The 19,504-nt window shown below is 52.2% G+C and overlaps 1 protein-coding gene across 7 annotated transcripts in view; it reads left to right on the top strand.

Annotated features, from left to right (window-relative positions):
- Positions 1–19,504, top strand: part of CRACDL (CRACD like) — a 95,802-nt gene that overhangs the window by 10,994 nt on the left and 65,304 nt on the right. Inside the window, exons 1-2 of one of the 7 annotated variants that reach the window (XM_072951348.1) lie at positions 5,779–5,797; positions 6,832–6,942. The exons of 4 other annotated variants lie outside the window; for them this stretch is intronic. The gene's annotated coding sequence lies outside the window, so the exon portion shown is untranslated. Of the gene's footprint in view, positions 1–5,778; positions 5,798–6,083; positions 6,185–6,831; positions 6,943–19,504 lie in introns of those variants that run through there. 2 more of the 7 variants (XM_072951351.1, XM_072951347.1) reach the window with 2 other exon arrangements.

The raw sequence follows: 19,504 nt of genomic DNA on the forward strand, positions 1-19,504 counted from the left end.
AAATGCACAAAAGTAAAGGACAAAAATCATTATAAAAAGGAAAACATATGAATTAAGAGAAAATGGTCTAAAAGAGGTAATCAAACATGAAGACAAATGTAAAAGATATAGATTAAATAACACCAAAATTCCGATTATGAATTGCTGTTAAGTTTTCTCTCATTCTGGATGTATTTTTTTAAAAGCAATCCCTGCATCAGCCACTGCACTGCTTCCAAAAAGCCTGAAGTGTCACAGCGTTTTAGAGCTTTGGCATTAGAAAACACAGGGTGTCTTAGCCAGTTAAGGACCGTGAAGCATCCTGGACCCCACTCCTCTACCTGGACCCCACTCCTCTCCCTGGACCCTACCTAGGTTAAAAAGAAGTTTTAATATGCAATAATATTTTTATCTTTATATCAATGCAATTGTAAAACATATTTAAAAATTCTTTTTCAAATAGAGGAAGGCAGAAATGCCTAGGGTCCCAGAATGTCACGATGCAGCCCTGGCTGGGAGTGTGACAGAGGCTCTGAGCCGAGTCACAGAGGTGGGGATGACCCAGGGCAGGGAGGGACCACTTCGTGGTGGGGCTTACCCATGTCGGGTGCAGAATGGGGCTGCGGAAAATCAGGGACCCCGAAAGGACCCCTACCCCCAACCTTGGCCGGAGCCTATTCAGTGAAGGCAAACAGCCCTTGTTTTGCAGGCTCAGGACCAAGTGCTTGGGTGCCCGCGGCTCAGGCGTCACTGGGAGGCAGAGCTTCTTGTGACGCTTAGGCCCTTCAGAGTCTTGGCAAAGCCAGAAAAGGTCGATTTCTCGGTTAAGGGGTACTTTTTGGCCCTAGTCCCAGCCTGGTCACTTGGCGGTGAGATGTACGCCGTTGAATGTGTTTCCTCGTCTGGAAGTTGGGGCGATACTGCACCGAGTTTGCTCAGGGAATTAGGTGATACTTGTCAGGGGCCTTCAGAGCCCGGTGCCTGGCTTCCAGACACATCGAGTGTTGCTCCCGTCTCCTCTGCTTGTCGACGTGGCCTCGTTCAGGGGAGGCCGGGAGGTGGAGGCGCGCTTGCCTGGGCCGGACTTGGCCTGGTGTCAGCCCCGCTTGCGGCCGCCCTGGCCTCACCCCCCGGGCTGACTCAGGAGGTCTGGGTGGGACCGTAGTTTGTGTTTAACAAGCTTTGCTGATGAATCTGCTGTGTGGCCGGGGTGGAGAGCCTTGGCCTTCACCTGAGCGTGTCTGGGCCGTGGTGGGATGGATCTGATTTCCAAGACCCGCAGGAGGGAGGATCCCAAGACCTGGTCTGGGGAGATTCCAGGCGCCCAGGGCTGGGCTGGCCAGCACTGTGTCCGCCGCAAAGAGGCACAGACGCTCCTTTGTCCTCGGCCCCGTGGGCCTCCCTGTCTTCCTGGAAAAGCTTTTCCTTTTGGCTTCTCTGCCCCCGGGGTGCACGTTCCCAGCTTCCTTCATCCACTCTGTCAGCACACATTTGCCACTGCCGGGTGCACTGCGCTGTGATTGGGGCAGGGTCCCCGGCGTTGGGCCCGGCCATCCAGCATCACCTGACAGGGCTCCGGCAGTAAATGGCTTATCGTAAAGTAGAATGCCATTTCTACAGCCAGGGCCGCCCGGGGAGGGGCACCTCTCTGGAGCTGGAGGAAGGGTCTGGTGTGCACGGGACAGGATGCGGACCACGCGGAGGGCTGCAGAGGGCAGAGGAGTTGAAGGCAGTGGACTCGGGAGGAAAGCACTGGCGCCCCTTAGTGGTCACAGCCCTGGGGGCTGGCGCGGGTGACCGCACAGCCAAGGCTTTGCGACCAGAGGTGCTTGGCCCACGTGTGGGAGTGTGCGCAGTCAGCCTCTCTGCCTGTAAGAAAGTCAGGAAAGGTGGTGGGGAACTGTTCCATTCATGGTAGAATCAAAGGTGGAATTCCTAGGAAGGACGCTCAGAGATGTTTAGAACCTGCGTGAAGAACAGTAGAATATTGTACCGGAGACCCCCAAAGAGAAATTCTGTAAACGAAGGTGTTTAGCATGTTCCTGCCAGAGAGGGAGCGCTATTTTAAGTATTTACATTGTTCCCAAATTAATTTATGGGTTTGATGACATTTCCAGCCAGAATCTGGGTGGATCACCGATCAGATATGAAAACATATTATCAATTTATAATAATTTAAACATTTTGAGTTGGGCTGGGAATTGAAAGGCTATCCATAGAACAGGCTAGAAAATCTGGAAAATAGAGTTTAATAGCTTTAGTTCATATTTAACCACCTGGAAAACCATCAGGTTCCTTAGTCATGTGAAACCCCAAAATATATTCCATGTGGATTAACATTTTAAATGAAAAAATGAAGTCATGAAATTCACTTTAGCTGAGAACTTAAGAAATTATGGCATGAGAATCATCTTTCTAGACGTGATACCACAGGCAAAAGCCACAAGGCCAAAATTGTTTTGTTGGTGCATTGGGGGAATCAAAACTTCAGTATGCCAAAACAAAAAACTCCAAAACAAAATAAAAAATCAGTTGATAAACTGAAGGGGAAAAAAAACCTTCTGCAACGTGCATGAAAAATACCCTCTTACATAAACATAATAATTGAAAAACTCCTATGAATGAACTTGCCAATAGGAAATTGAGTGAAGGATGTGAATTCGTTCACAGAAGGGAAATAAATGGCAGAAAATGTGAGAAAGAAAGTCAGCCTTAAAGTAATCAAATAGGTGTGTATTAAAATTAGATACTATGTTCTGCTACCAAATTAGCAATTTTTTTGGTGTGTATTGTTTTTGTTTGTCCGTTTTTGTGAATGATGGTACTTGGAGCAAACGGAGATGTGTAGCAAGGACACTCGTACGCCTTTAGGAGGGGACAGTACAAGCTTTCTGCCAAGCCGTTTGGCAGTATGTCCCAGAACCCTTTAAAGAATTCACCCCTTCATCCTGGTGATTCTGCTTGTAAGAATTTTCCCCAAGGAAACAATTAAACCTGCAGTCAAAAGATATTGATGCAAGGATGTTCATCACAATCCTATTTACAAAGATGAAAAATTGAAAGCAATTTAATTGCTTAAATGGGAGGTGTGCTGGGAGAATAGGCTGGTCTTCATTTTTTTCAGAGCAGATACTGAGTGCAAGGCACTGTCATTCAGGCTTGATTTAGAGGATCGGAAGGTTTGGGTCGACAGAACCAAAGGAAGGGGTCCTGATGTCCAGCAGACTCTCACTCAGGATAATGGACCAGGTCCAGGGTCCACCTGGCCCCTCCAGAGGCTTTGGCTCAGGGACTGCGCCCCCTCCTGACTGCGTATTCTCCCCCACGTGCCCATCCCCTCACCCCCTTCCTAGTCTCAATGTGCCTGTGGGATTGGAGTTCAAAACCAAACAAAAACTCAGTATATGTAATTTTAAAAAATCAGAATAGAAAACCTCTAAAAAGAGGGGTTGTATTCTATATGAGAACAAATTTATATATTGTTTATGTGAGTGTATAGGGAAGAGACTGGAAGGAAACATCATGTTTCTGGTCATCTCTGATAGAATTATGGGAGATTTAATATTTGTATTTTTTCTTATAATCAGCATGGATGACTTTTTTTTAAAAAAAAAGCTTTATTGAGATATAATTAACATATAATCTGCACACATTTAAAGTGCACAGTTTGATCAGTTTTGACATATTTATGTACCTTTGAAACCAATACCACACTCAAGGTAATGAACACATCCATCACCCCCAGGGGTGCCTCACGCCCTCCCTCCATCCTCCCCGCCTCCCATGTCCCCTGTAAGGCATCCACTGGTCCACTCTGTCACTGTTACTCAGTTTGCATTCCCTGGGGTTTTATATGCATGGAATCATGCAGAACGTCCTCTCTTTATCTGGTTTCTTTCAGCCTGTAATTATTTTGTGATTCATCCATGTGGTTGCGAGCATCGGTGGTTTGTTCCTTTTATTGTTGGGTGATATTCCGTTGTGTGGACAGAGCTCAGTGTTCTTACAGTCCAATAACTTACTGTTAGAATTAGGAGGATCCCCACTATTCTGCGTGTTACCCTGACATCGGATGGGGTCGTGGGAGTTTGGGCTCTGGCTGTCCGTTCCTCTTTGGAAGTTGGGGGCAGTTTTCCAGGCCTGACCCTGGTGCTGTCATTCACCAAACGAAAGGCTTGGCCAGGCCTTTGAACACTCGCGCTGTCAGTAGTCAGAGTTTTGATTTTGGTTCCAAGAAGATGGAGAGCTGGTTAACAGACATTTGGAAGACTTGCTCGTGTGCTTCCCCACCAAGAGTCCAGGAGCTGGAGAAAGCTGTGTTGAAAGAGCCTGACCTCTTGGCACAGGTGGGCATGGAGTGTGTGACTGTCACGTATCACACAAACCTTGGCTGTGCTGTGCGTGCTGCTGCGGGGCCACCCAGCTCCACCCCCGTCCCTGCCCCGCGGCCCCTCTGTGCACATGCCTGGTGCAACCCCCACCCCCACCTCTCTGCTGCTCTTGTCCTTCGTGTGGGCAAAGCCGATCCCTTCCCCAACCCCTCCCCACTTAGGTGGTTTTCATGAAGTTCCTCCATCTCCTGGATTAGCACAAACCAAGGCAACACCTGCAGGTCTCCAGACAGTCATATTCTCCCCAGTCCCCAAGCATCCCTGGTCCCTGTGTCACAGCGACAGGCACTGGTGTGCCCCTGCCCCATTCATTCATGGTGCCCCCCTGCATCTCTGGGGATCCTCGGAGGAGCCTCCTGTGTGCTCAGGAGCGAGTGTGTGGTGATGTTCTGCTCTGGCCTCCCGGGCAATCCTGGGCTCAAAGGAAGAACTTAGCCACCGTGGTTCCATGCAGAAAGGAAAGCCCCTCTCCCACACTCTGTGCCTCCTTGTCCCTGAGCCTGAGTCCCCTAAGGTCTGTCATGAGATGTCCTTTTCTGTCTTTCCTTTACCCCGTCCCTGGGCCAAGCCAGGAAATGGACACTCGCATCCAAGTTGACCACCCCCCACCCTCATTTCTCTAGGCTGTGCGCCTCAATGACAGTTCCTTCACCCAAGCCACCCACACTGGCAGAGACCCGTGACTGCCCGGGGAGCTCATGCCTGGGTGCCTGGCTCTCCTGCTCTGGACCACACACTCCTTGCCCACTGGGCACCCGAGGACTGCCGGACACGCCCCGGGAGCTGGGAACAGTCCTGGAAGCAGCCTTGGGCTGAGAGTCATCTTTCCCTCCTTCTCTCTCAGGGTCCTTAATTCCAAGGAGGAGACTGTCAAAAATGGAACCACGAGGAAGGGCAGGCGGCTGCGTCCCTCCGAGGGGTGCCCGCTGCCGGGGTGGTGCACCCAGGGCCGCCGGTCTTCCCCGCGGACTTTCCTGTTTGCGCGGAGGGAGACACTGAAGACACTGTGGTTAAGCCGTGAACTCGGGGACCGGATCCCCGAGGGGCGGTGGAGGGGACAGGACAGGGCTCCTCTCTCCGGGGCAGGGGCTCCTGTGTTTTAAAAAGTCTCCTTGGCAGAGGATGGAAGCCAACAGCAGGTCCGCCGGGACCTGGCCCAGCCCGAGTGGTCCTAGTGCCGCAGTGGGGACACAGGCAGGCCCAGCCTCTGGAACCCGAGTGGGTGGAGGCAAGTCCAGAGCAGCAGCTTTCTGGGGGCTCCTGCGGGCTCAGCTCCCAGACGTTTTCGTCGCTGTGGTTCCAGATCCGGGGCCACGTGGTGGTGGCACAGGAGCTGGGGCCTGGGGAGCCCGGGGAAGCACCTGGGGGCGAAGAGGGAGCGTCAGGGCTGGCCAGGACCCTGTCAGTTTATCCGGAGGCCCCTCCTTGTGTGTGCCTTTCCTGCCTGTTTCTACTGGTGGTGTCCGTGCGTGTGTGTGTGTGTGTGTGTGTGTGGGCTTGATGCCCAGCACAGCGAGGGGGACCTCCCCCCTGGAAACCTGGCTCTCGGAGGCTTCCTGCCTGTGGTGGAGGTTTAGAGGCAGCTTTGAGTAAATCTCTGTGCTGCTGTTTGCACTGGCTGCGTTGCTGTGTGGTGCCGGAGGGGGCGGAGGAGGAGACTGACTTTCCAAGTAGAAGGTCCGTTAGAAGAGTTCCAGGACCACAGTTGCCCGGCTGTTGGCTCTTGCCTTCTCTCCCTGGGCTGTTTCCTGACTTTGACTCCTGACTCCTGACCACAAATGGGGCACATGGACAAGCCGGCCAGCTTCACACTGGTCAGTGGGTCACCAGGAATGAGAAGATGATGATAAGTCTGTAACAGACGATCTCTAAGCTGGTTAATAACGGGGCACTTACTCTGGTGCTTGTTGAGGATGCTGGCCCTCAGAGGTTTAAAGTAACTTCTCCCAGGTCGTCCTGCTTCTAAATGGTGGAGTTGGAGTTTGACAACCCCGCCCCGCAGCCTGTCTGGCTCTGAACTGTATTCTCCCTGCCACGTTACACTGGGTCACTGCAGAATCACTGGCCGTAGGCGGGCACTTTCCCGGGGCTTCCGCATAGTGTGCTTAATCCTCAGAACAGCCCTGCAGTAGGTTTTGTTCTGATTATTTGTTCTGATTGCTGGGAGGCTCAGAGCTTGTAAATAACTTGCCCAACCACATGCATTGGTTAGGGTTTCTCTGCCCCCGCAGATCTCACTCTCCGTGACCCCTGGATGCCCTGACCTGCCCTTTGATGGGAGGTGTGGTCCTTAGTTACTGCGGGGCTTGCCGTCCAAGTCTGACCTGTGTTTCTTGCATCTAACGACTGCTGGTGTGTGCCCCTCCCCTCGCGGCCTTGATACTCCCTGTTTCCCAAACACCCCCAGCCCTCTTTCCTCATCTTCTGGGCAGAAGTAACTGTTTGCTGTCTTCCCCTCTAGTGCTGTATACGTACCTCCCCTACAGGTGGCACAGAGGCGGCTGACTCTGAGATTTCTTGAAGGTGGAGATGATGCCTGAGGTTCTGGGGACCTGCAGAAGAACAACACATAGTAGGTGTTCAGTAAGTGGTTTTTGAATTAGGTTGAATTGTACTTTTAGATACAGAGTCTCCCTTCTTTTCTGATCTAATGCTTTTTATGTTGGAGAACTTTGGCAATAGGGCGAGAATTTTCACATGCCAAGTGGGTCGTGATGGTAGACAGTAATACAGGTTTAATTTTTAACTCCAGATTCTGACTCCATGATTGTGTGCTGTGAGCATATGGCTGGACGTCTCAAGAAATCCATGGAGTTTAAAACTGGGGCTCATTCCTACTAGTGTGATTTGTGGAGGTGACTCGAGACCTCAGACCCCCCTCCGGGTTGGAGGACCCTTGGCCCTGGACTGCCGGGGCACCTGGGGGTGCCTGGCAGCCCTTCTCCTGGCCCCTGCTTCCAGACCCCTCTGCAATGAGTCAGAACATGTGCAGCGTGGGCTTGTGCGGGTGGCAGGGAGCCCGGAATTAGCTCAGCTGTGTCTCAGCGGGGCTGCCGCGGGAAGGGGGCGGCTGTGCCCGGCGGGGCTGAGAGGCAGATGGCCCTGAGCGGCAGCAGGAGTGGCTCTGCTCTCAGGAGCCATCACAGGCCTTGCCGGGGCGTCGGGGAAGCCTGTCTGTGCCTGGCCCACGCCCGATGTGGACCAGTGGCCGGGCAGGGGATCTGTGCAACCACGCCGGTGTGAGCCCCGCACACCCGAGGCAGATGTGGGGCTGGGCTGGCAGGGCTGGCTCAGCCCCGGGGAGGAGGAAGGGGAGGCCGGCGGGGCACAGGCCTCCCTGTGCTGATCGTCCCGTCCGGCCCAGAGCCTTTACCTGCCCGGGGCACACCCAGGGGGCCCGAGCCACCTGTAGCCTGAGTCCCTCCACCCAGGACGGCAGGCCTCCTCCTCTGTTTGGTGTTTTTATTTTTTGCAAACTGCCTTTTTGTTCAAAGGAAGGGGCTGGTTAATGTGGCTATTTTAATAAATTGCCAAAGGCTTTCTTCTCCTGTGCCCTTTTTCCTGCTCTCCCTGGTCTCCGGCACAGGTATTTGTCCAGGACGCTAGTGGTGGTCGCCAGAGGAAAGAGGCAGAACGCTTACCCTCCCACCCTAGTTAGGGGAGAGCAGGAGGGCAGCCGCATGCCTCCCGGGGCGGGGAGGGGCCTGGCACGCGTGTCGCCATCAGTGAGTCAGCTAAGGTGGAACAGTAAACTATTTAATCACATGTCAGCGTTGTTCTGGAAAAAACATTTTCAAGGGATCTGGTATGCAGTATGGGCACACGATGTTACATCTGCGGTTCTCCCGTTGCCATGGGAAACACACGCGAGCAGAGTGATGGGTGCGTCTGGGGTTTCCGTGGGTTTAACCACGTGAGTTGAATGGTTTGGGGAGGAAAACAAAGCATCCCGGGGTTTTCAGGGTCGTTCAGTGGATAGCTTCTGCTTTAGGGTGCCAGCCTGGCCTTGGTCACCAGAGTTTGGGTTCAGGAGGTCGCATGGCCTGGCTCCCGAGTGCAGCCGAGTGGCATCCTGTCCGGCAGAGAACCGGCAGCTCCTGTTCCTTCAGGTGCCCTCCCTTCTGGCTCTGGTACCCATCTGGCCTTCCTCGTGATGTTGGATATGGGAGAAGCTTAGAAGAGGGGTGTTGGACCACACCTGGACCTGGCACACTGAGTGGTGGGTGGGGGTGGCATTGTCATTTGTGGGAGTCTAAAAGTAGGGACCACACTCTGTCAGGTTCGTCCATTCAGTGCGTGGCCTTGTGCTCTGCTTATGGAGGTCTAGGACCTTCGGTCAGTGCTTGTGAGCTGGCATCTGGCGCCAGGCCCCTGGGGGTATCTGTGCAAAGGGTCCCACAATCTGGAGGAGCCTTCCCATCAATAGAACCATCTGTTTTGTTCAAGGCACAGCAAGCACCCACAGTCTTGTTTGGGGCCCCCATTAACTGTGAGGTGGGCAGGTCCTTTGAAGGACAAGATACCTGGGCCCCAGAGAGTGGAGGGGATGTGCCTGCGCTTGGAGCAGAACCACAAGCACAAAGGGTTTCCCACCTGCCTCTCGGTCACCCCCTGGCAGGGTGCCTGGCGTTGTCCCATGAGGACACCCTGCCAGGCTGTACCCAGAACTCCGGATGCAGTGACCTCAGTGGTGAGCCTGGAGCTGGGGAATCTTGGAGTAAGAATAGATCCAGAGTTTGGACGACTTTTGTGTTTTCCGGATATGAACACTGACGCTGAGAAGAACAAAGTAATTTGTAGTAGGTTAAATGCTGGAAGAATTATTTTGGGACAAAATTAAAAAACAAAGTCCCCATCGGGGTTGATAACACTTGGCCAGCGCCATCGGTGTGACCTTTGTCTCAGCTGCTCTGTGCGCCCGCACCCTCCGGCCGGGGCTTGGACAGACGCCGGTTCCCCTTTCCTGGCAGCTGCGCGGGTTTGAGGACGACTTCTCAATCTCCCTTGAAAAATGAAAGATGTCTTAGATTTTTTGAATTCTCTGCATCCAGCAAGCTCTCTGGAACCCGAGTCCTGAACTGCCCATTTTACTGAGAGGTAGTTGCGTGCGCCCTCAAGCTGGACAGCTGACCTGGGGCACCTTACTTGATCCCCGAGAGTTGGTGCGGTTATTGGCTCCACTTTGCAGAAAAGCAAACATGTGCACTGGGGAGAGACCCCTGCCAGGTCCCCCTAGAAACAGGCGGTCGGGTGTCATTGGGAGCCCGAGTGGTCTCAGGGTTGTGGGGGGTGGTTCCTCGGAGCAGTGGTTTGGCTGCATTTGCCGAGAAAGCATTGCTCTGTGCCGGTCACAAAAGGCTCATGGGGTGTCTTGCCTGCAGGTCGTCCGGGCCAACAGTTGTCTGGTGAGAGGTCCGTGAACTCTGCTTTTGCAGGTGGGGGTATCTGGGGGTGGGGTAGGGGGCTGAGGTGGGATGTGGTGCCGGGCTGGGGGAAGGAATAGAGTCCCCCCAGGTGTGATGTGGGGAAGAAGCACCCAGTGACAGGACAGGGTTACTGCTAACTGAGGTTTCACTGAGCCAGTGGCGGGGTGGGGGGTGGTGAGGAGGTTGAGAACCTGCACAAAATGCAGCCATTTCCTCCTTCAGTATTAAATTACCCTTTGCGAAAGCTGCCAGAGCCCTGATACCCTTTCCTTTTATTTTTAGCCTCCCTCGGCCATATCATTGCCCCTTTGGCACGCCCGCTGATGGGCTCTGGCCCCAGGGACAGGCTCTGTGAGTTTACAGGTGGCTCAGGAACCAGGGAAAAAGAGCAGCTGGCTGGGTAGCTTTGGGCGTGTGGGCAGGTGGGGAGTTCTGTGCCAGGGCCCTGCTCCCCAGGGAGGCTGGGGCATCAGGTTTCAGTGGGCCTTAGCAGGTCAGAGCAGGAATGTGCAGGAGGGAGGCAGTTCTATTTTGCACTACTGGCCCCATGTTTGCTCCTGTCAGGCAGCCTGACAGCTTATTTAGTTTGCATTTGCAAGGTCCCTGAACATTGGTGTGATGATGGTTGCCAGGGTCCAGATTACATGGAAACGTTCTGAACTTCCTCTGGGATCCTTTAACTAATAATCATGACAGCTTTCGCCGACGTTCAATAGGAATTTTTCATACCTGCCCACTTCTTCTTGGTTAGTTACAGCAGTTACATTGCACAGCTGTTACGTGTAAATCAGAAGAAAATTGAACTTAATAAAGAAAATAACTCCATGAACTAATAAGCCTCGCCCCGAGAACCCCAGGGAATCTAATGGACGTATCTTAAGGGGAATTTAAGAATTTGCCACTGCCGTCGAGGGCTCTGGAAAATATGCATTTCGGTGTGCGCTCGGAAGCCTTGTGCAGAGGTTGGCTGACGGCTCCCAGCCAGTCTCTTCTGACTCTTCGCCGGAGAGTTCTCCCCGGAGTCTGAGGGAGCCGAGTTTCTGGGATGCTGATTCACTGTGCAAGGCTTAAAATCGGGACACGTCTGTATAGCGTTTGCTCCTGGTGTTTGCGTTAAGCTTTTAAACATAGGTTTGGGGCAGTGGGCTTCTCCTGTGTCGCCCTCTGAACCTCAGGGGTTCTCCTGGCTAGTTCTACACATGAGTACGGGGACTCAGTCCAGGCTGAGAGAAGACAGCGGAGGTGTAAGGGACACAAGACCCCACAATAGAGATTGTAGGCCCAGGCCGCTTCTCAAGTGCAGACCTCAGCCCTTGGTAGGTTCTGAACGTTGTGGGTGGAGGCGGTGCAGGGTGGGGGCGGGGGAAGGTCATTGGATCTGTGAGCCACCTTGACACCCGAGCCTCGGTCTTTTGTCCAGGGCAAGTGGCAGCTTGTACCAGGGAAGGGAGGGGGCGGCTCTTTCAGGTGTTTGTCTGCCTGAAAGACATTCACGACAATAGGGTGAGTTTGGGTTTGGGTTTTTATTTGGGCGGATAAAACCTTTCTCTCCCTGCCAGGCTGTGAGGGTGACAAGCCATCCAGAGGCCGTGGGTGGGAGAAGCCGTGTGTCGTCCAGCTGGGTGGTCAGGAGAGACCGAGGGCCTCCCCCTCACCCTGCCCTGCTTTGCAGGGAGGGGCAGGCATTTACTAGGAAATAACTTTTGTAGGAGGGTTGACTTGGTCCTGCATTTGTAGGAGTAACAACGTGTGACCCATTCTTGGCTCACAGCCAGGGAGTTGAAATTATCTAGGTGAGACCTGATACTTGCAGGTGACCTCAGGGCTCTCCAGGCCACACATTTGGGTTCCTCTGCCCTCGTGGCCAGTTTCCCAGGTGAGATGGCCCTTCAGTTCACTGTTTACAGCTTTGAACAAGGAAGGTTAGGGGACTGCTGGCTCCTAGAATGGCTGTGGCTGGGCTCGGCCAGGAAATCTGTTGCGGGGGGTCCTCTTAACTCCAGCCTTCCAAACTGCCTGTCTACCTGGTGGGAGCGATAACTGGCCTCACGTTTCCTTGGGTTTATCCGAAAGGACATCTTACTCCTGCTGCCTTGCCAGATTTGCACAGGTGTTTAACAGGTGTCAAAGCAGCATTTTCTGCTTCAAGAAAAACTCCATCGTCAGTCTTTTTCTGTGGTCTTAGAGTAGGTCAGCTCATTCTGCAGTTTCTTCCACAGAGCAGCCAGAGTCAGAATGTAACCTGACTTCTTATCCCAGCCATGGGGGAGTAATCGGTGCTGGATTTACTCTTTTCTGGTCAGGGGAGGGAGGTAATTAGGTTTATTTATTTATTTGTAGAGGAGGTACCGGGGATTGAACCCAGGGCCTCATGCCTGCTAAGCATGCGCTCTGCCACTTGAACTATATCCTCCCCCCTTGGATTTACTCTTTTTCCCGCAGTTTTGATACTGGGTGAAATGTATGAAGCAGCTGTTTTCAGGAATGGGACGGTACTCAGTGGTCTGTGACCCAGACGGAAGCGTTCCAGGCAAGCTCTCCATCCATCCTGGCTGTGTGTCAGGGACCACCTTCAAAACCAAGGCACGGGGAAGTGGAGACCAACAGAGAGGAGGACACGGAGGTCAGGATTTGGGGGTGCTGAGGCAGCTGGAATTTGTGGGGCACAGTGTATGGGAGAGGAAGGTTCTGAGCAGAGAAGAGACTTCAGAAATCTTCAAAGTGGTCCCCTAGTCTCGTTTGTAATACTCAGCTGTGTTTGCAAAGGACAAGGCTCTTTCAGGCTCAGCAGAGAACTACTGGGGAGCAGGCAGTGAGCCAAATGGAGGTGCTGGAGGTCACACAGTGCTGGAGACTTAGAGCCCTGACCTGCTAGAGTGAGGGCCTCTTACTGAACACCCGAGGCCACAGAAAGGCCACAACTTAGGAACAGGGTTGCTCTAGTCTGGAGTAAGGACCACACTATACCCACAGTAACAAAACCTCAGAATTGCCTCATTAGGATCAGGATGGTATGCCAGTCATCCAGCTGTCTGCCAGAACAAAACAACGCTATTGAAACAAAGTGTTAACAACAGTATCCAGCATATGATAGAAAAAAATCACTAGATATGCACACAGTGTGATCAGTGACAAAGAAAAAGGTCAGTAGATACAAACCCATACAAACATGATGAGCAAGCAGAGAGGAATTTCAGTAGAGAAACTGAAATTTAAGGAACAACCAAATAGAAATTTTAGGACTGAAAAATATAGAATCTTAAATGAAAAATCCACTAGAGGATCTAATAGCAGTTTGGGAACCATAGAAGAAAATACCAGTGAACTTTGAAGTTAGATAGATAGAAACCATTCAAACTGAAGCACAGAATGAAAAAACATTGGAAAAAAAATGAACAGACACACACACACACACACACACACACACACACACACACAAAATGGAATACTACTCAGCCATAAAAAAAGAATAAAATAATGACACTGGCAGCAACATGGATGGACCTGGAGATTTTCACACTAAGTGAAGTATGCCAGAAAGAGAAAGAAAAATTATATTATATCACTTATATGTGGAACCTTAAAAAAAAAAGACATAAATGAACTTACTTGCAAAACAGAAACAGACTCAGACATAGAAAACAAACTTATTCCACTATATTTTATTACAATATATTGGGTGTGATTCCCTGTTCTATATAGTAAATCTTTGTTGCTGATTAAATATTTTTAAATTTTAAAGAAAGGATTAATTCCTTGAGATTGAGGGACCTGGTCTCATCCCTTGGTGTTGCCTGGTGGCCAGTGCTGGGCCCTCAGCCACTTCTTGCCACTGGACAGACAGACTGTGCAGGGAAGAGAGGCCACGTGGACTTTTGCTGGACTGGAATCTGGGCAGAGTGGGCCGGCTCCCACAGCAGCAGGTGAATCTCCTATTCTGTGTCCCAGCTCTGCTGGGAGACACACCACCTCTCCAGTACTCAAGGTCCCTCCCTCTGAGGTTTGTTGGGACAGAGGGGTGTTTCTGGTGTCTTGGCAGACACGAACTGACTGTCCAGTCGCACAGAGGAAGCTGTTCATTGTGACTCCTCTCTGGATTTCAGCCTCTGTCTCCCTCCTTTTGGAAAAACACATCCTTCCTGGCAGAAATTGGTGCATCTTTCTACTTAAGAGAATGAAGGTGGTCTTGTGTGGGGTGGGCCTGGGCGACCTTCATGCTTCCCGAGCACAGTGGTGGCATCTCTGTTGCACTTGGCCTTTACTGTCCATGGGGACAGCATATGAGGCCTCCTGTCCATGCATCCTGGAAGGCGCCCTGCTGTGTTGTCCTGGGCCCAGAGTGTCCCCACTGTGGCAGGTAAGAGACTCGAGGTGTGCCCTGCCTGCCTGACAGCCTGGGATAGCTGGCCAGCCATCTGACCTTCCTTGTCTAAACTTGGTGACGTTTATCATCTGGCCTCACGTCAGCACGTGTCACGTGACATTGGGCCCTGATGCTTCACTGTGGAAATGTCTTCTCTGCCCCATGACAGGAGGGAGGAGTCTATCTCAGATCTCTGAGACCCCCACGTGGCCTACCGTGTTGACTTGCATGTGGCCCTTTAAATGAGCATGGATTGCTGACCGTTGTTTCTTTTTGGTGTGAAAAAAAAAGCAATAAAACTCATTTGGGCAATTTTTTTTAGGTTCCACATACAAATGATATCATATGGTATTTGTCTTTCTCTGTCTGACTCATTTTACTTAGTATGATGATCTCTGGGTCCATTCATGCTGCTGCAAATGGCATGATTTCATTCTTTTTTATGGCTGAGTAGTATTCTGTTGTTTACCAGAAACTTACACAACATTGTAAATCAACTGCGCTTCAAAAAAAAAAATAACGGCAGTAAAACTCCAATGACAGCAATAGAACTCCGTGCTCCAGCTGAGTGACCAGTAGAATTTTCCTTCAGCTGAACCGTTGCCTTTGTATTGTCACCGTTTGGTAGCTAAATCTGCTGCCATCAACTCTGCATCAGTTATGTGTGCGTTCACCACTTGCAGACTGTACATGGCAAACCGCAAATCCCACATCGGCTTCTTCAGCTGCTCAGCAGGCTCAGGGGAGGTGGGGACAGCTCAGGGAGCACCTGATATTATGGGACCTAAGCAAGCTGCAGCGGGGGAAGGAAGCTGGCTGGAGGAACCCCACAGTGGGCTCCGTGGTCTGGGGGTCATCTGGAACCCCCTCCCTCGAGGGTGGGGGATGCATCGCTTCTGTTCCCAGAACCCCGCCGAGCACCTGCAGAGGAGCTCGGTGGTGTTTGCTGAGTAAATTGTCAAGTGAGTGTGCCCTCCCAGTGGCCTTGTAACTCAGAATTCTGTGACTTCCTGAGCAGAGGCTCTGTGCTCTCCTCTCTTATTTTTATGACGATGGCAAGGAGAATCAATAGCTCAGGCTTCACTGTATCTCCCCAGTTGAGTTTGTGAAGAATTAAAGGTTAATTTTTCTGGGGGCCCCTATGACAGAGACCATCTCTTTGGCATCCATGAAGGAGAAAACGTAGGTGATAAAAATCAGCGCTGCCAGTGCCGTGTGCTCAGTACCAGACGGGTAAAAGGAACAATCTATCTGTGCACGCAGCAGCTTGGGTGCATCTCAGAAGCATCATGCTTAGTGAAAGAGGCCAGTCTCAAAATGTTACGTACTGTACCATTCCATTTGTGACAATCTGGATAAGACAGGACCGCCGTGGTGGAGAACACATCTTAGGCTGCCAGGGGCTGGGGGAGGGGGAGTGTGTGACTATAACGGAGCAGCGCGGGGGAGGTTTTTTTTGGGGGGGATGGGATGGTTCCAGGTCCTGGCTGTGGGGGTGGCTGCGTGACTCTATGCATGTAGCACAACTCCTGGGACTGTGCCCCACAAAACGACTCCGATTTCCTGTGTGATTATTTAAAAATAAAATAATTCCAGAAGAGTGAGCAATGCCTGAATTGTAGGGTCACTGACGACAGGTTCAGGGCCCCCTCCTCTCTGGAAAGTAACTACGTCTGTGCTGAGAGGTTTGGAAAGATGCCCAACCCGGGCTCACTTCCGTATCGGGAGTGTCAGTCTGCTGACGGTTGTCAGGATGCACCCAAGGTCACTGTCTGGCTTTCTTGTTGCATAAAAGATTGTGGGGTTTGCGCCTCTGCTCCAGACTTGCCCCTTAGGGTGTATGTAGGACGCAGTTTGGGTGATTTTTTTTTTTTTGGCCACTCTCAAGATTTCCTTTTGTATAAGTATTTATATGAATGTTTATATAATTATAAGTGTTTCTATGAAATTGATCGGTTTAGAACAATGATTCCTTTTCAGCTGTTAATTTATTCCTTTGAAATATTCTCCTCCGAAAACACGTCCAGAACTGTGAACGATCTGCATTTCTCTCTCCCCAGCAAAGCCAAGTTACCTGTCTTGGGAAGTGACTCCACCATCCGCTCACCTGCCTGAGTTTGAAGCCCAGGGTGGATCCTTGTTACCTCTCCCCAGGCCTGCTTTAGCACCATACCTTGTATATTCTCTGTCCTCAGACTGCCCCATTCCTCTCCACCCCGTGTCACCACCCCCAGCTCTACCCTTCAGCCAAGAAGATCTTCCTGATCTCAGATTTGATCAGATCCTTCTCTGGCTGGAAATCTTGTTATGTTCTCATTGCCTTTAGACTAGAGTCCAGACACTTTAACATGCTTTAATATTCTTGAATCAACTGGCTTCTCTCTGCTTGTTCCTCTGGCTTAGTCGCCGTGCCCACCTCCTAATCCAGCCCTCACACATCTCACTGTGCCCTTGCAGAATCCTGTTCCCTGTCCGTAGATTCATGCCCCTAACCCCCAACCACACGGTGTATCTCTGGCAGATTTTCTATCCACCTGTCCAGCCTAGACGTCACTTCCTTCTGGGCTGGGCATCCCACCTTCTTGTTCTCGGAGTCGCGTGTTCTTCTGTCCTGGCACCGGCCATGCTGTATCATTATTGCCCCCAGATCTTTGGGGACAGTTCTTCCCTGTGTTGCCACTACTGTGTTCTGGGCTCCAAGCACAGGGCCTAGAGCTAGAAGGCGCTGAGGGAACATTTTATGATGAATGGACAGTGTCATCTGTAAAATCCCAGAGCCAGCGACCAGTAGGATTTAATGCCTTCTGAACTGCCTGTGGTCTGGTCGGGGAAATAACTGCTGAAACACTGGAATAATAATAATTGTGTTAAACCAGGTTACGGGGACTCCAAATACCGCCAAGGGAGAGGACGGGGGCTGGAAGAGTTGAGGCAGCTGAAGACAGTCTCCAAGAGCTCCCTTCTGTGGGGAGTTTCACAGGAACCCTTCTGCACAGCGTCACAAATCATTCCTCTGCCTGACCTCACGTTAGAGATTCACCTCCTTTCTCACACTCACCAAAGCTGAGCCCGAAGGGCCTGCCCCCTCCCTCGGCGGGCAACGTCAGGTCATCCCGAGGTTTTCGTCCCGTTTCAGGGGAGTCGCATCTTCTGCTGCTCTGTGTGGCCACTCTGCCCAGCATCATGCTCTGTCCCCAGCTCTCACGTGCTGTGGATGTGTGGTTGCTTCTCTGCTCCAGTGAATGGGGAAACACTTCCCAGTTTGTCCCCTCTTGAGCTGTCCCTCCCTGTCCCGCGTGGTCCTGCGGCCAGACGGTTACAGAGATGGGGTGGGGGTGCCTGCTCCCCTCTCCTTCTCCTTCACACTCTTCTTCCCCACCCTGCACCTAAAAAGGTGGCTTTCCACTTGGAAGGCATAGGTCTTGAGTCCAAGTTTGGGCACCCGTGTTGCTGATTGGAAACTCAGATGGGTTCGGACAGCAGCCCCCACCTTGGGTTTGCCACCCAGCTGCAGCTGGGGCCCCCATGCCCTGCTCATGTGCTCAGGCCCTCGACCCTGGGTGCCTGGGGGGAGCTGGGCTGGTGAGCGCTCTGCTCCAGCAGGTCCCCGTGGTACTCCCGGGCAGGGGAGGGGTGTGCCTCGTGCCGGGCTGGCTCGGCCATCTCTGAAGTTGTGTCCAGCCAGCCTGGTCTTCGGGATCCTTGGGGACAGCTTGTCTTGTTCTCACAGCCGCCCAGACTGCCTGGGGACGGGCCCCGGAACGCAGACTGGCTCTGCTGGCTTCATAGTTCTGCCAGGGCCGAGGGCCCCTGTCTGTCCTTGCTTGAAGTCTTGTCTGATTTCCTGACTAAAGCAAACCTCCAGGAACAGGGCGATCTAGTGGTCGTGGCTTCTGGGCACTGCCCGTGTGGCCTGGCCTTTGGTTTGCCCTGGCTTCCCACTGACTCACCGGTGCGGCGTGTGGACAAGTCACTGGCTTCTCTGGGTCTGCTTCCTGGCCCCTCAGGTGAGGGATTTGCATGAGGTGATCGCTGGGAGTCTCTCCAGAAGTGTGATTTTGTGAAGTTGCTGTTCTGGAAGTTAGAGTTTGGGCTGGTTGACCGGGCACACACATCCACCCTCCTCCCTTGCCGGGTCCCTCTCCAGGGGTGGACAGTGAGCTGAAAAGCAGGGGAGTCATGATACCCTCTGCAAACTGGAAATTCAGAGGAATCCCTAGCAGGTAAAAGCAGAATGGGTTGACAGAGAAACCAGAGCCGCGGCCTACGATCCTGGAGAGACCCGTGATTCTTTCGAAGGGGCCCTGGAAAGCTCCGAGCTTCTTGCGGTTGAACATGAAGAATCAGAGCTGTGTGTGGAGCTGCTGCCTCCACTCCACCTCCACTGCCCCACGAACCCCTACTGCCTCCAGAATAAAACCAAGAGCATTCTCTGAAGGTGGACAGACTGGCTGGACAGTCTCCTAGTGGTGGTGTTGGGGTCTGACAGAGAGTCACGGCACAGCCTGAGGCCACTTGAGACCTCTGAACAGACATGGAGGAGAATAAAATGAGGAAAGAGGATGCTGTCCTGGAATGAAAAACATCACGTACTTTGCACCCAGAATAGAGCTTTCCAATCGTCACCAGTCTTGAGAGTCTCGGCCCCCCAGCTTCCCATCCAAAGGAGAGGCCTGGGGGAAATACATTCCAGCAAAACTTCAGACTCATTATGGATAAGGAAACTTCTGGAGAGGAAAAGCCGGTTGCCAAAAAGAACAGAATCAAACTGGCAGCAGACTTCTCCTCAGCACCACCTGACGCACAGTGATGCAGTGTCTGCCAGGGGTAGGGGAGCTGATTTTCAGCATAGAAGGCTGCTCCCAGCTACATTATTAACCAAGTGTGAGGACCAGTGAAGGCATTTTCGTGCCTGGAGGAAGTCAGAAGTTCACCGTGACATCCCAAATGGGGAAAACAAAAAAAGAAATCAGTCAAAGAGGCCCTCTGGATAAAGCCAAAAAGACCCGCAACACTCTAACAACAGAAACAGGCACTGCTTGGTGTACAAGACACAGAGGGACGATGATTCAGAAGAAGGGAAGAAGGCTGGAGAAAAGTAGAAAGCTTTAAAAGACTCTGACTCCGGAAGGTTCCCGGGCCCACTGTTTGCTGGACTGTGAGTGGTCCTGTGGCATTGTGTCCGCCCTCCTGCCCCTGGCCGTAGGCTCCCACGTTGTCCCCTCCCCTCCGGTGCTGCTGTTCCTACCCCTGCGTGTGTTTCCAGCTCCACTGGGAGGAGGTGGCGTTGAGGCAGGCGGGGCCGTGGAGGGCGGGCAGGGGGCGTGGTTTGGACCCTGTTGTAA

The sequence above is a fragment of the Vicugna pacos genome, chromosome 28, assembly GCF_048564905.1.
Source record: "Vicugna pacos chromosome 28, VicPac4, whole genome shotgun sequence".
NCBI classification, from domain to species: domain Eukaryota; kingdom Metazoa; phylum Chordata; class Mammalia; order Artiodactyla; family Camelidae; genus Vicugna; species Vicugna pacos.